This window comes from Populus euphratica, unplaced genomic scaffold (assembly GCF_000495115.2).
Source record: "Populus euphratica unplaced genomic scaffold, PopEup_1.0 scaffold571.1, whole genome shotgun sequence".
In the NCBI taxonomy this organism is placed as follows: domain Eukaryota; kingdom Viridiplantae; phylum Streptophyta; class Magnoliopsida; order Malpighiales; family Salicaceae; genus Populus; species Populus euphratica.
In genome coordinates this window covers 76,109-88,341 of record NW_011500453.1, presented here as the reverse complement: position 1 = coordinate 88,341, position 12,233 = coordinate 76,109, and the positions used below count along the sequence as shown (strand labels likewise).

Sequence of the window (12,233 nt, the reverse complement as noted above, 5' to 3'; positions counted from 1 at the left end):
GGCATAGGACAATTGAGTGTCCTACCATTCTAGCCTTCAAGGAAGTGCTATATGGCCAAACTTCTAATTCAAGTAATGTTACAAAGCCATTTCCAAACCAAGTAGGCAATCCCTACTCTGAGACCTATAATCTTGGATGGAGAAACCACCTAAAATTTGGATGGAGAAATTAGGGCTCTTCAGTACCTCAAACATTTCAACCTCCACCCCAGCCATTTTATGCTCCCACCCATAAAACATACCAACCACCTCATAAGAGATCCCTAGAGGATACTCTTCAACAATTCATGCAAATGCAAGGAGGAATCAACAACCAAGCTTACAAATTTCAAGACTAGACTAATAGGACCTTAAATGACATTTGAAGTCAACTAACCAAGTTGAATCAATCACTAAGCATTCAAGAGAAGGGAAAGATCCCAGCTCAACCAATGCCAAATCCTAGAGGACAGGTACATATGAGTGAATCCTCACCTAGTGAACCTTTAAACCATGAACAAGTCCAAGCTATCATCCCCCTTAGAAATGGAAAGATTGTTGACAAAGCCATAGGTTTTGGGATTCCTAGAGGTATTGTGGAGGAGAAATCTAAGGAAAGTGAAGAGGGAATCAAAACACAAGTAACAAATAAGAGTTTGAGTGACAAAGAAGGCGAGATAAATGAGAGAGAGATGAGTGGGAAAGGAGATGATTCAAGAAAAATTGGAGTCAAATTGAGTGATTTAGAATTTGTTCCTAGAGCACCATTTCCATAAAGGTTAGGGAAACCTAAACATGATCTTATGAACTCAGAAATCTATGAATTATTCAAACAAGTGAAAGTCAATATTTCACTTCTTGATGCAATTAAACAAGTTCCATCTTATGCAAAGTTTCTTAAGGATTTATGCATAGTCAAAAGGAGATTGAATGTGAAAGAAAAAGTCTTTTTAACTGAACATGCTAGTGCCATCATCCAGTTTAAGATCCCCCTAAATACAAAAATCCTGGTTGTCCTACCATTTCATGCATTATTGGAAGTCATAAGATAAATCAAGCTTTGTTGGATTTAGGAGCAAGTGTAAATTTAATACCCTACACTATTTATGAACAATTAAGTTTAGGAGAAATCAAGCCTACTCCAATCACCCTTCAATTAGTTGATAGGTCAATCAAGATTCCCAGGGGTATCGTTGAGGATGTGTTGGTCCAAGTAGATAAATTCTACTTTCCTGTTGATTTTGTAGTGTTAGGCACCGCACTAATTCAAGGTTCTAATGCTCTCATCCCAATCATCTTAGGGAGACCTTTCCTAGCTACATCAAATGCCTTAATTAACTATAGGAATGGGGTAACAAAATTATCTTTTAGGAATATGACTGTGGAGATGAACATATTCAATGTCAAGCACACTTTAAGAGAGTGTGGATCAATGATCCATTAGAGAGAACTTTAATTCATGATAAAAGATTTTGTTCTTTGGAATGTGTTGATGAGGAAGTAAGAGAACTCGAGACTTATCTAGATCCAATGCCTATTATGTCAATAGGTCAATGGACCCCATCATTTGAGCCTTTGATTTCACCCCAAATGAAAGTTGAGGCATCTCTTGTCCAGCCTTATAAACTAGAAAGGAAGCCTTTACCAAGTGATCTTAAGTATGCATTTCTAGGGGAAGATGAATCATATCCTATTGTGATCTCATCAAAACTTAGCATAGAACAAGAACAAAAACTTTTAAGAGTGGTGAGAAAACACATGAAAGCAATTGGGTGGACAATTACTAACTTGAAAGGAATTAGCCCTTTTTTATGTACACATAGAATCTATCTTGAAGAATAGGCTAAATCTGTGAGGCAAATGCAAAGACGTATGAACCTAAACATGAAGGAAGTAGTGAGAGGTGAAGTGCTTACGCTACTTGATGTAGGTATCATTTACCCTATTACAAACCCAAAATGGGTTAGTCCAACCTAAGTCGTCCCTAAAAAATCTGGAGTCATGGTAGTGAAGAATGAAAATAATGAGCTAGTACCAACTAGAATCCAAACTGGATGGCGTATGTGCATTGATTATCGTAAGTTGAACATGGTGACTAGGAAGGACCATTTTCCGCTTCCATTTTTAGACCAAGTGCTTGAAAGAGTAGCCGAAAGAGCTTTCTATTGTTTTCTTGATGGATACTCAGGTTACAACCAAATTGAGATTTCTTTAAAAGACCAAGAAAAAACCACTTTCACTTGTCCTTTTGGTACCTATACTTATAGAAGAATGCCTTTTGGCTTGTGTAATGCACCAGCCACTTTTCAAAGGTGCATGATGAGTATCTTTAGTGACATGGTGGAAAATTCTTTGGAAGTTTTCATGGATGATTTTTCAGTTTATGGGGATTCTTATGAGTTGTGTCTAATACATTTAGAAAAAGTTCTTGAAAGGTGTGAAGAGAGCAATCATGTACTTAATTAGGAGAAATGTCATTTTATGGTGACACATGACATTATTTTAGGTCACATTGTCTCTTCAAAAGGGATAGAGGTAGATAAGTCAAAAGTGAAAGTCATTTAAAAATTAACTACCCTTAAAACTGTGAAAGATGTGAGATCCTTTTTAGGACATGCTGGGTTTTACCAAAGATTCATTCATTCTTTTAGTACCATTGCCAAACCATTATGTAACTTGTTGTCACAACATGTTCAATTTGATTGGACATCAAAATATCAAGAAGCTTTTAAAAAGCTTAAAGGGTTGTTGACCACTATACCAATCATGAAAGCTCCTGATTGGTCCTTACCATTTGAACTAATGTGTGATACTAGTGATTTTGCGGTTGGGGTTGTTTTAGGGCAAAGAAAAGACAAGAAACCTCATGTCATATATTATGCTAGCAAGACTTTGAATGATGCTCAATTGAATTACACTACAAATAAAAAAGAACTCTTAGCTGTGGTCTTTGCATTGGACAAGTTTAGGTCTTATTTGGTTGGATCTCTTATTGTTGTTTTCACTAATCATGTAGCATTGAAATACTTACTCACAAAACAAGATGCCAAGCCACGTTTGATTCGATGGATCCTCCTACTCCAAGAGTTTAACCTTGAAATTCGAGATAAAAAGGGAGTAGAGAATGTAGTGGTTGATCATTTGTCTCATCTTTCAAGCTATGAGACCATAATTGATGAATCTCCAATAAATGAACTCTTTGCTAATGAAAATTTATTTTATGTAGGTACTGTCTCCTACATTGGTTCTCCATGGTATGCTGACATAGCAAATTACCTAGCTACAAGTCAGATTCCTTCTCATTGGTCTAAACTTGACAAACAAAAATTCTTGCATAATGTGCACACCTTTTTTTGGGATGATCCCTACCTATTTAAATACTGTCCTAACCAAATTATTAGGCGGTGCATCCCTGATCATGAAATTTGAAGTGTCATTAATTTTTGTCATGCATTAGCTTGTGGTGGGCATTTCTCTTCCAAGAAAACCATTGCCAAAATCTTACAATGTGGTTTTTATTGGCCCACCATGTTTAAAGATGTTCCTGCCTTCTATGTTGCATGTGACCGATGCAACGACTAGGTAGCCTCACTAGGCGTAACATGATGCCCTTTAACCCCATCCTTGTTTTAGAAATATTTGATTATTGGGGGATTGATTTCATGGGACCTTTTCCAAGTTCATTTGGTTACCAATTCATCCTTGTAGCTGTTGATTATGTGTCTAAATGGGTGGAGGTCATTGCATCTTGAACCAAAGACCATCGAGTTATGGTCAAATTCTTGAAAGAAAATATTTTCTCTCGTTTTGGCATGCCCCAAGCTATGATCAGTGATGGGGAAAAACATTTTTGTAACAAGCCCGTTGGGATTTTGATGAGAAAATATGGTGTAATTCATAAGCTCAGTACCCCCTACCACCCACAGACTAGTGGCCAAGCTGAGTTGGCAAATAGGGAGATCAAGAACATTTTAGAGAAAACAATCAATCCAAACCATAAAGATTGATCCCTATGACTAGTTGATGCTTTGTGGGCATATCGTACTACTTATAATACCTCTTTAGAAATGTCTCCTTATAGGCTAGTTTATGGAAAGCCTTGTCATCTCCCTGTTGAGATTGAGCACCGTGCATATTGGGCCATCCGGCAATTCAATGAGAATGAAAATGAGGTTGGCAAAAATAGAAAGCTTCAATTGGATGAATTAGAGGAGCTGAGAAATGATGCATTTGAAAATGCAAAAATTTCAAAACATAAGATGAAAACTTTGTATGATAAACATATTCTTAGAAAATCCTTTCATGTTGGTCAAAAGGTTCTCTTGTATAATTCATGATTACATCTCTTTCCTGGGAAGTTGAGGACAAAATGGATTGGTCCATTTGTGATTAAATCCATCTCTGAGCATGGTGCATTTGAGGTAGAAAATCCTAAAAATGGAAATATTTTCAAAGTAAATGGTCATCGATTGAAACCTTATCTTGAAAACGTTGTGGCTGAAGTTGAGACATTGGATCTTGAAGATCCAATACCATTGTAGTATCAGAAGTAATGAGTTTTTATTTTTTTTATTTTTTTTTCTTTCTTCCATCTCTTATATTTTCTTGTTCATGCATTCGAGACAATGCATTATTTTAAGTTAGGGGGTGTGAGGTTCTTCATTTTCAACAAAAAAAAACATCAATGTTTTCTTTTAGTTGTGATATGCAGGTTAAAAAAAAATTAAGCAAGAAGTCAGCTCATGCCCAATTCAATCAGACATTCATCCTTGAAAACAAAATGGGAGTAACAATTCTCTAATCTTTATACTTTTCTTCTCTTTCTTTGTTTTTTTTTATGTTGAGGATAATGTAAAACTTTATTTTAGATATTTCATTATGTTCAATTCTTGAGTTATCCATGCTTGTTAAAAAAAAACTTACATTCGTATGTGAATGAGACTTGTTTAGGATCATCATTACATTTTTGGATTCATTATTGTGTTGAACATTGCATGCTTTAATTTGGGATAGATAATATCTTATAAAGCAAGATATAACATATTTTTTTTAAGATTACTGAAGTACATCTTTCCTTGTAAAAGTTGTGTGAGTTGTGTGATTATGCATGAAAGATGAGTATGATGCTTTACTTGTGATTATCCTTTTTGATCTAGTCCTAAACAAGGTTTAAGTAAATAGAGTAATAATTATTACACAAATAAATAAATAAATGTTACAAAGTTCTATCTACTCCAATGTTTTGAGTTGCTTAGTAACTAGGGGTATTCATCACAAATGTTTATCTTTACGTCAAACGACAACTTGAAATATGAGTATGCAAAGCACTTTAAGTTTGTGACTTTATGAGTAACCGGGTGCATTCATCACAAATGTTTGTATTCGCGTCAAAAGGGAAGTGACTACTTAAAGACAAAGAATAAATCATATCTTCGAAAAAAAATATATTTATATATAGATATTTCTCTAGTTTGCTACCTTATTTGTGTTGGTGAGAAGGGAAGATTACAAGTTGAGTTTTCGTGCGAATCAATTATGTTGGTTGCATGATAAAAATGATTGAATTTGGAAATTTTGTATGGATGTTTGATTTAGAGAATGTGAGTATGCTTATTTTTCTTTATTTTCTATTGTGTACACTAAGTTAAAGATACCAATGTTTGCATGATAGGTCCTTCAAGTGTGATGAATTGAGCCGAATTATGGTTGTTATTATTCTTTTTATTTCAAAGGTTTTACGTTTTGTTTTGCTTGAGGACTAGCAAAATCTAAGTTGGGGAGTGTGATTGTGTATCAAAAGTGTCATTAAGTCTCTTATTTTACATATGTATTTATTGTTTTTATTTGTTTTTTTTATAATAATTGATGTGCTTTTTAGTAATGAAGTTTCTTTTAATGTTTCGATAGGTTTTTGGAGCTTAAATGAATTAATTCAGAAAATTCAACATTGAAATTCAAAACTAAGAATTGAAGAGACATTTAGTTAAAGATTGAAGCAAATTTTGGTTCAAATAAGTGCTCCAAATTTGCCCAAAAAATCAATTCTATTCCAATTCTAGAAAAGAATATCATATAATCTATTTTAAGCCCAAACTTGCCTTATGTTGTGTGCAAACTTCAACCATTAAACACTCAAGGTTTCAATTTCAATCTTAGCCCAAATAATAGGTACATTTGTATCCTTATTTGATGCTTAAATTCAGCCCCAAATCAGCCTCCAAATCAGCCCAAGCACAATCCATGATCTTACATGTCCACACAACAAATAACATTTGATTTATTTTGGGTAATTCATTGATCTACAAGGGCAAGCACATGGATGGAAAGCTGGAGGGGACATTGTCACATTATTTTGGGTTAAAAAGAAAAAAGAGACAGCTCATAAAGAAGGAAGAAAAACATGCATCAAAGTGTTCTCCAAGCTGTCCAGATTTATTTTCTAGAACACCTTTTGGTGTTATATCCATAACTTTTGACACAAATGTCCAAATAAGATATTCTTTAATGATCTGGAAAGGTAACAAAATTGCCTATAAATATGTCTCTAATAGACATCTTGAAAAAAGGCTTCTAGGAGGGTCGAATTTCTGTCCAAAGTTAGAGTCAGATTTGTGTATGAATTTTTACTGAAATTGTGTTGTGTTCTTCTTTATAGATTTTGGTTCTTTAGTTTGTAAAACTTATTATTTCAGTTTGATTCAAGTTATTTCATGTTTATTGAAGTGTTCTTATATATAATCATGGTTGGCTAATCTATTTCTTGGATCCAAATCAAGAATGATGGTGGTTAAGGTGAGTTCTTTAATATATGAATAGATCTTAATGTTGATTTTCTCATTTTGTTCATGAATGTTTTATTATTGCAAAGAAATTTTAGAAATCATTTAGGTAATGTTATAATCTTGAATTTTTATGCACAAACCTTAGTCTTGGTATAAAGATTGCTTGATTCAATGTCTTACTTAATATGAAAGTACTCGTTTATTCTTAAGTAATAATCAATCTTCATCTTTTTAAACTTCATTGTAATATCTTCTGATCTAATATCACGATCTAATATCACCATAGTTGATATTAGGTTGAGTTATCTTATATATGTTGAACGAATCACTCATACATCACCATTAAAATTGATTTGGACCAAGACTTACTTTTTCTTGTCATTTAAAATCTAGTTATATATTTTCATCTTTGAAAATAAATCCATCAATTATTTTCAACCAAGTTATTGTTAATTTAATTTCTTTTGAGTTTTTTTTGTTACCTAACTTAATTTTCAGATCTAGCTCTCTGTGAATATGACCTCGATCTTACCGAGTTAATTGCTACATCGCACACTCGTGCACTTGCGAGTTAAAACAAACCGATCATAAAAAGCGGTCAAGCAATAATCTCTTCCAAACTTAATGCACATCAAGAAGGTAAGTTATTACAAACTCTGAAAATGCACAAAAATGCATTAGGATAGACCTGATTTGTACACACAGAATTTATTTAGAGAAAAATGCTAAACCCTCTTGAGAAATGCAACGAAGGCTAAATCCTAATATAAAAGAAATAGTGAAAAATGAAGTCATTAAGCTTCTAGATAATAAAATCATTTATCTTATTTCTGACAGCAAATGGGTAAGTCCTACCCAAGTTGTACCCAAGAAGTCTGGAGTTACTGTGATAACAAATGAGAACAATGAGTTAATTTCCACTAAAACTGTTACTGGTTGGAGCATGTGCATTGACTATAAAAAATTTAATTCAATTACTAGAAAAGATCATTTTCCTTTACCTTTCATGGATCAAATCCTAGAAAGAGTTGCAGGTCATGAATTTTATTGTTTCCTAGATGGCTATCCGAGTTACAACCAAATTGAAATTGCATTGGAAGATCAAGAGAAGATTACTTTTACATGTCCATGAATAAAGAGGCGGTAATACCAGCCTAGTACTTCAAACAATAAATATAATAAAAATAATTACAATAAAATAACAAAAAATAAAATAAACAAGAGGCGGTAATACCAGCCAAGTACTTCAAAAAAAATAAAACAACAACAATACAACAAGATAAAATAAAATAAACAAGAGGCGGTAAAACCAGCCTTATAATATAAACAATAAATATTATAAACTAATTAGAATAAACATCAAAAGAAAAATGGTTGAACCAACCAAAAGCTAACAATTAGTAGTCCATTCCATAGTCCAATATCTGAAAAGTTGAGGTCACTTTTTTTGAGGCGATAAAACCAGCTAATTGATTTTTTTTATATGATTTTTTTTTTTGGTTTTCCAATAATCAAATCTAAATTTGTTACCTTTCTTGCTAACTCCCCGGCAATGGCGCCAAAATTGCTTGACCGCTTTTTATTATCGACTTGTTTTAACTCGCAAGTGCACAAGTATGCGATGTAGCAATTAACTCGGTAAGATCGAGGTCATATCCACAAAGAGCTAAATTTAGAAAATAAGCTAGGTAACAAAAACAAAATCAAGAGAAATTAAATTAATATAATTTGGTTGAAAATAATTGATGGATTTGTTTTCAAAGATGAAAATGTGTAACTAGATTTTAAATGATAAGAAAAAGTAAGTCTTGATCCAAATCAATTTTAATGGTGATGTATTGGTGATTCCTTCAAGATATATAAGATAACTTAACCTAATATCAACGATGGTGATATTAGATTGGAAGATATTACAATGAAGTTTAAAAGGATGAAGATTGATTATTGCTTAAGAATGAACAAGTACTTTCATATTAAGTAAGACATTGAATCAAGTAATCTCTATACCAAAACTAAAGTTTGTGCATAAAAATTCAAGATTATAACATTACCTAAATAGTTTCTAAAATTTCTTTGTAATAATAAATCATTCATGAAGAAAATGAGAAGATAAACATTAAGATTCATTCATATCTTAAAGAACTCACCTCAACCACCATCATCCTTGATTTGGATCCAAGAAAGAGATTAGCCAACCATGATTATATATAAGAACACTTCAATAAATATGAAATAACTTAAATCAAACTGAAATAATAAGTTTTACAAGCTAAAGAACCGAAATCTATAAAGAAGAACACAATACAATTTCAGAAAAAATTCGGACACAAATCTGACTCTAACTTTGGACAGCAATTCGACCCTCTTAGAAGCTTTTTTTGGAGAAGTCTATTAGAGACATATTTATAGGCAATTCTGTCACCTTTCCAGATCATTAAAGAACAGCTCATTTGGACACCTGAGTCAAAAGTTATGGGCAAAACACCGAAAGGTGTTCTGAAAAATCAAATCAAGACAGCTTTACAACTACTTTGGTGCACGTTTTTCTTCCTCATTTATGAGGTGTCTCCTTCTTCTTTTTGACCCAAAATAATGTTAAAATATCCCCTCCAGCTTTCCATCCATGTGCTTGCCTTCTTGGATCAATGGATTGCCCAAAATAAATCAATTGTTATTTGTTGTGTGGACATGTAAGATCATGGATTGTGTTTGGGTTGATTTGAAGGTTGATTTGGGGTTGATTTAGGGCTGATTTGGGGCTGATTTTTGGGCTGAATTTGAGCATCAAATAAGTATACAAATGTACTTATTATTTGGGCTAAGATTGACATTGAAACCTTGAGTGTTTAATGGTTGAAGTTTGCACACAACATAAGGCAAGTTTGGGCTTGAAATAAATCATATGATATTCTTTTCTAGAATTGGAATAGAATTGATTTTTGGGACAAATTTGGAGCACTTATTTGAACCAAGATTTGCTTCAATCTTCAACTAAATGTCTCTTCAATTCTTTGTTCTGAATTCCGACGTTGAATTTTGTGAATTAATTCATTTAAGCTCCAAAAACCTATCGAAACATTAAAACAAACTTCATTACTAAAAAACACATCAATTATTATAAAAACAACCAAATAAAAACAATAAATACATATGTAAAATAAGAGACTTAATGACACTTTTGATGCACAATCACACCCCCCAACTTAGATTTTGCTAGTCCTCAAGCAAAACAAAACATAAAACCTTTGAAATAAAAAGAATAATAACAATCATAATTAGGCTCGATTCATCACACTTGAAGGACCTATCATGCAAACATTGGTATCTTTAACTTAGTGTACACAATAGCAAATAAAGAAAAATAAGCATACTCACATTCTCTAAATCAAACATCCATACAAAATTTCCAAATTCAGTCATATTTATCGTGCAACCAACATAATTGATTCATACGAAAACTCAACTTGTAATCTTCCCTTCTCACCAACACAAACAAGGTAGCAAACTAGAGAAATATCTATATATTTTTTTTCTTTCTTTTTTTCTTTCTTTGTTTTTTTTTTTTTTGAAGATATGATTTATTTTTTGTCTTTAAGTAGTCACTTCCCTTTTGACGCGAATACAAACATTTGTGATGAATGCACCCGGTTACTCACAAAGTCACAAACTTAAAGTGCTTTGCATACTCATATTTCAAGCTGCCGTTTGACGTAAAGATAAACATTTGTGATGAATACCCCTAGTTGCCCCATCATTATGTGTTGATACATTGAGCACAAAAGAAATGTTTATTAATATCTTGTTAAGAGGTATTGAGCAGGTATATAAATTTAATGAGAGTTTGTTTATCTGGATAGATTAATGGAAGTTAAATGATGACTACCTTACTTTGTGGAATTTGCAAAGTATTTTTCTATTTTAACGCTTTGATTACTAGGGACTAGTAATAAGCTAGTTGGGGGGTGTGATTGATACTTAAAAGAGTATTTTTATCAAGGTTTTATATCATCGTCTTGCACTTGAAGTATCAATAACTCCTTAACTAAAGCATGTTTTATAATAATTTATCTAATAATATAAGATACCTTTAATTTGTGGTAAATGTTCATTTTAAATGTAGGCCTATCACATAAATGAAAGAATTGATTGATGAATTTAAGAACTGAAATTGAAATGACAAAGAGATGGTCAAACTTAGAAAAGAGATGCTGGTGTAGTCCAAACCAGAACACTGTTCAGTAATTGGATCATATCTAGAGCTGTAGATGTCAGATTTAGGTCTACTTTATATGGATGGAAAGTTAAGACATAGGCCTACAACTTTTATATAGAGCCCAAGATCTAAAGAGACCATTTTCAAGTTCAAATTGGAGCAACAGCAAAGAAGTCCGAATCTGTCTTCCAGCCTGAGCACTGTTCAGTATTTTGGCCATATCTGAAGTTCTAGAAGTTTAAATGATCTAAATGTTTTACACAAGACAACTAAGATAACTTTCTACAACTTTCATGTTTTCAAGTGGTTCCAATTTTGACGTTATCAATGACGTTTTGTCATTTCAATTGGAAGATAAAGATTGTCACCAAGTCAAAAGTTGGTCACTTACTCATCAATTAGTCATCAAATCAATAGTTCCCAATTTTGGCCTATAAAAGGAGGCATTTGCCATGCATTTAGGCATCTTAGTGTCCAGATCAAGATCATGCTCTTGTTTTCTCTCTTGTATTTTTTTGTATTGCTTATGCTTTGCTTTCATTAATATCAAGTGTATGCCTTTCATTTCCTTTCCTTTACTTAGTTAACTTTTATCTTATTTATGTTTTTATTTTGTTTATCTATTTTTTTTTTCTTTCATTATGTCTAGTTAAGTTTATTATGTCAAGGTGAAAAGGTTACACTAATGGTGTAAGAATAAGTATAGTATAAACTTAATATAGACTTTAATGTTTGATACTAACATGTTTTATGTTTGTTATCTTGTTCACTTTTTAATACTTTGCTTGTTAAATGACTAATCTTGATTTATGTTGTATCACAATTGGTACAACAAATGCTTGGCACTTTCATAACCCATACTGTATGGTATAACCGACACCTGAGCTATGAAAGGAACTTGATTTGTTATTAACATAAGTTATAATCATGAATGTTTGACGAAATTTACAAGTATTAGCATTAATTAAATAAGATGACTAATGTAATCATGTTAACAATCTATAATCCGATTGGAACCTCCTTTGTGTGTGATTTCCAATTGAACAATAAGAGTTTATACTATACTTGTTTGACATACCATTAGTGGAACCTCTAACCTTGACATTTGTTATTATCATTGTTTAATCCTTACATTGATATTCTATCTTAAAGTTCTCATCTTCTTTTTCTTCTTCTCCATCTCTTTTACTACTACTACTACTACTATTTCTATTAGTATTGTTGTTGGTATGATTACTATTGTTATTATTTATAATTAT

General features: G+C 32.4%; 1 long non-coding RNA gene across 2 annotated transcripts in view; it reads left to right on the top strand.

The window, feature by feature from the left end:
- Positions 1 to 11,295: 11,295 nt before the first annotated feature.
- The window catches only part of LOC105114780 (uncharacterized), a 24,774-nt gene continuing 23,836 nt past the window's right edge, over positions 11,296 to 12,233 (top strand). For both annotated transcript variants that reach the window (XR_840204.1, XR_840203.1), the window contains exon 1: positions 11,296 to 11,306. This is a non-coding gene — a long non-coding RNA (uncharacterized LOC105114780). The remainder of the gene's footprint in view (positions 11,307 to 12,233) is intronic.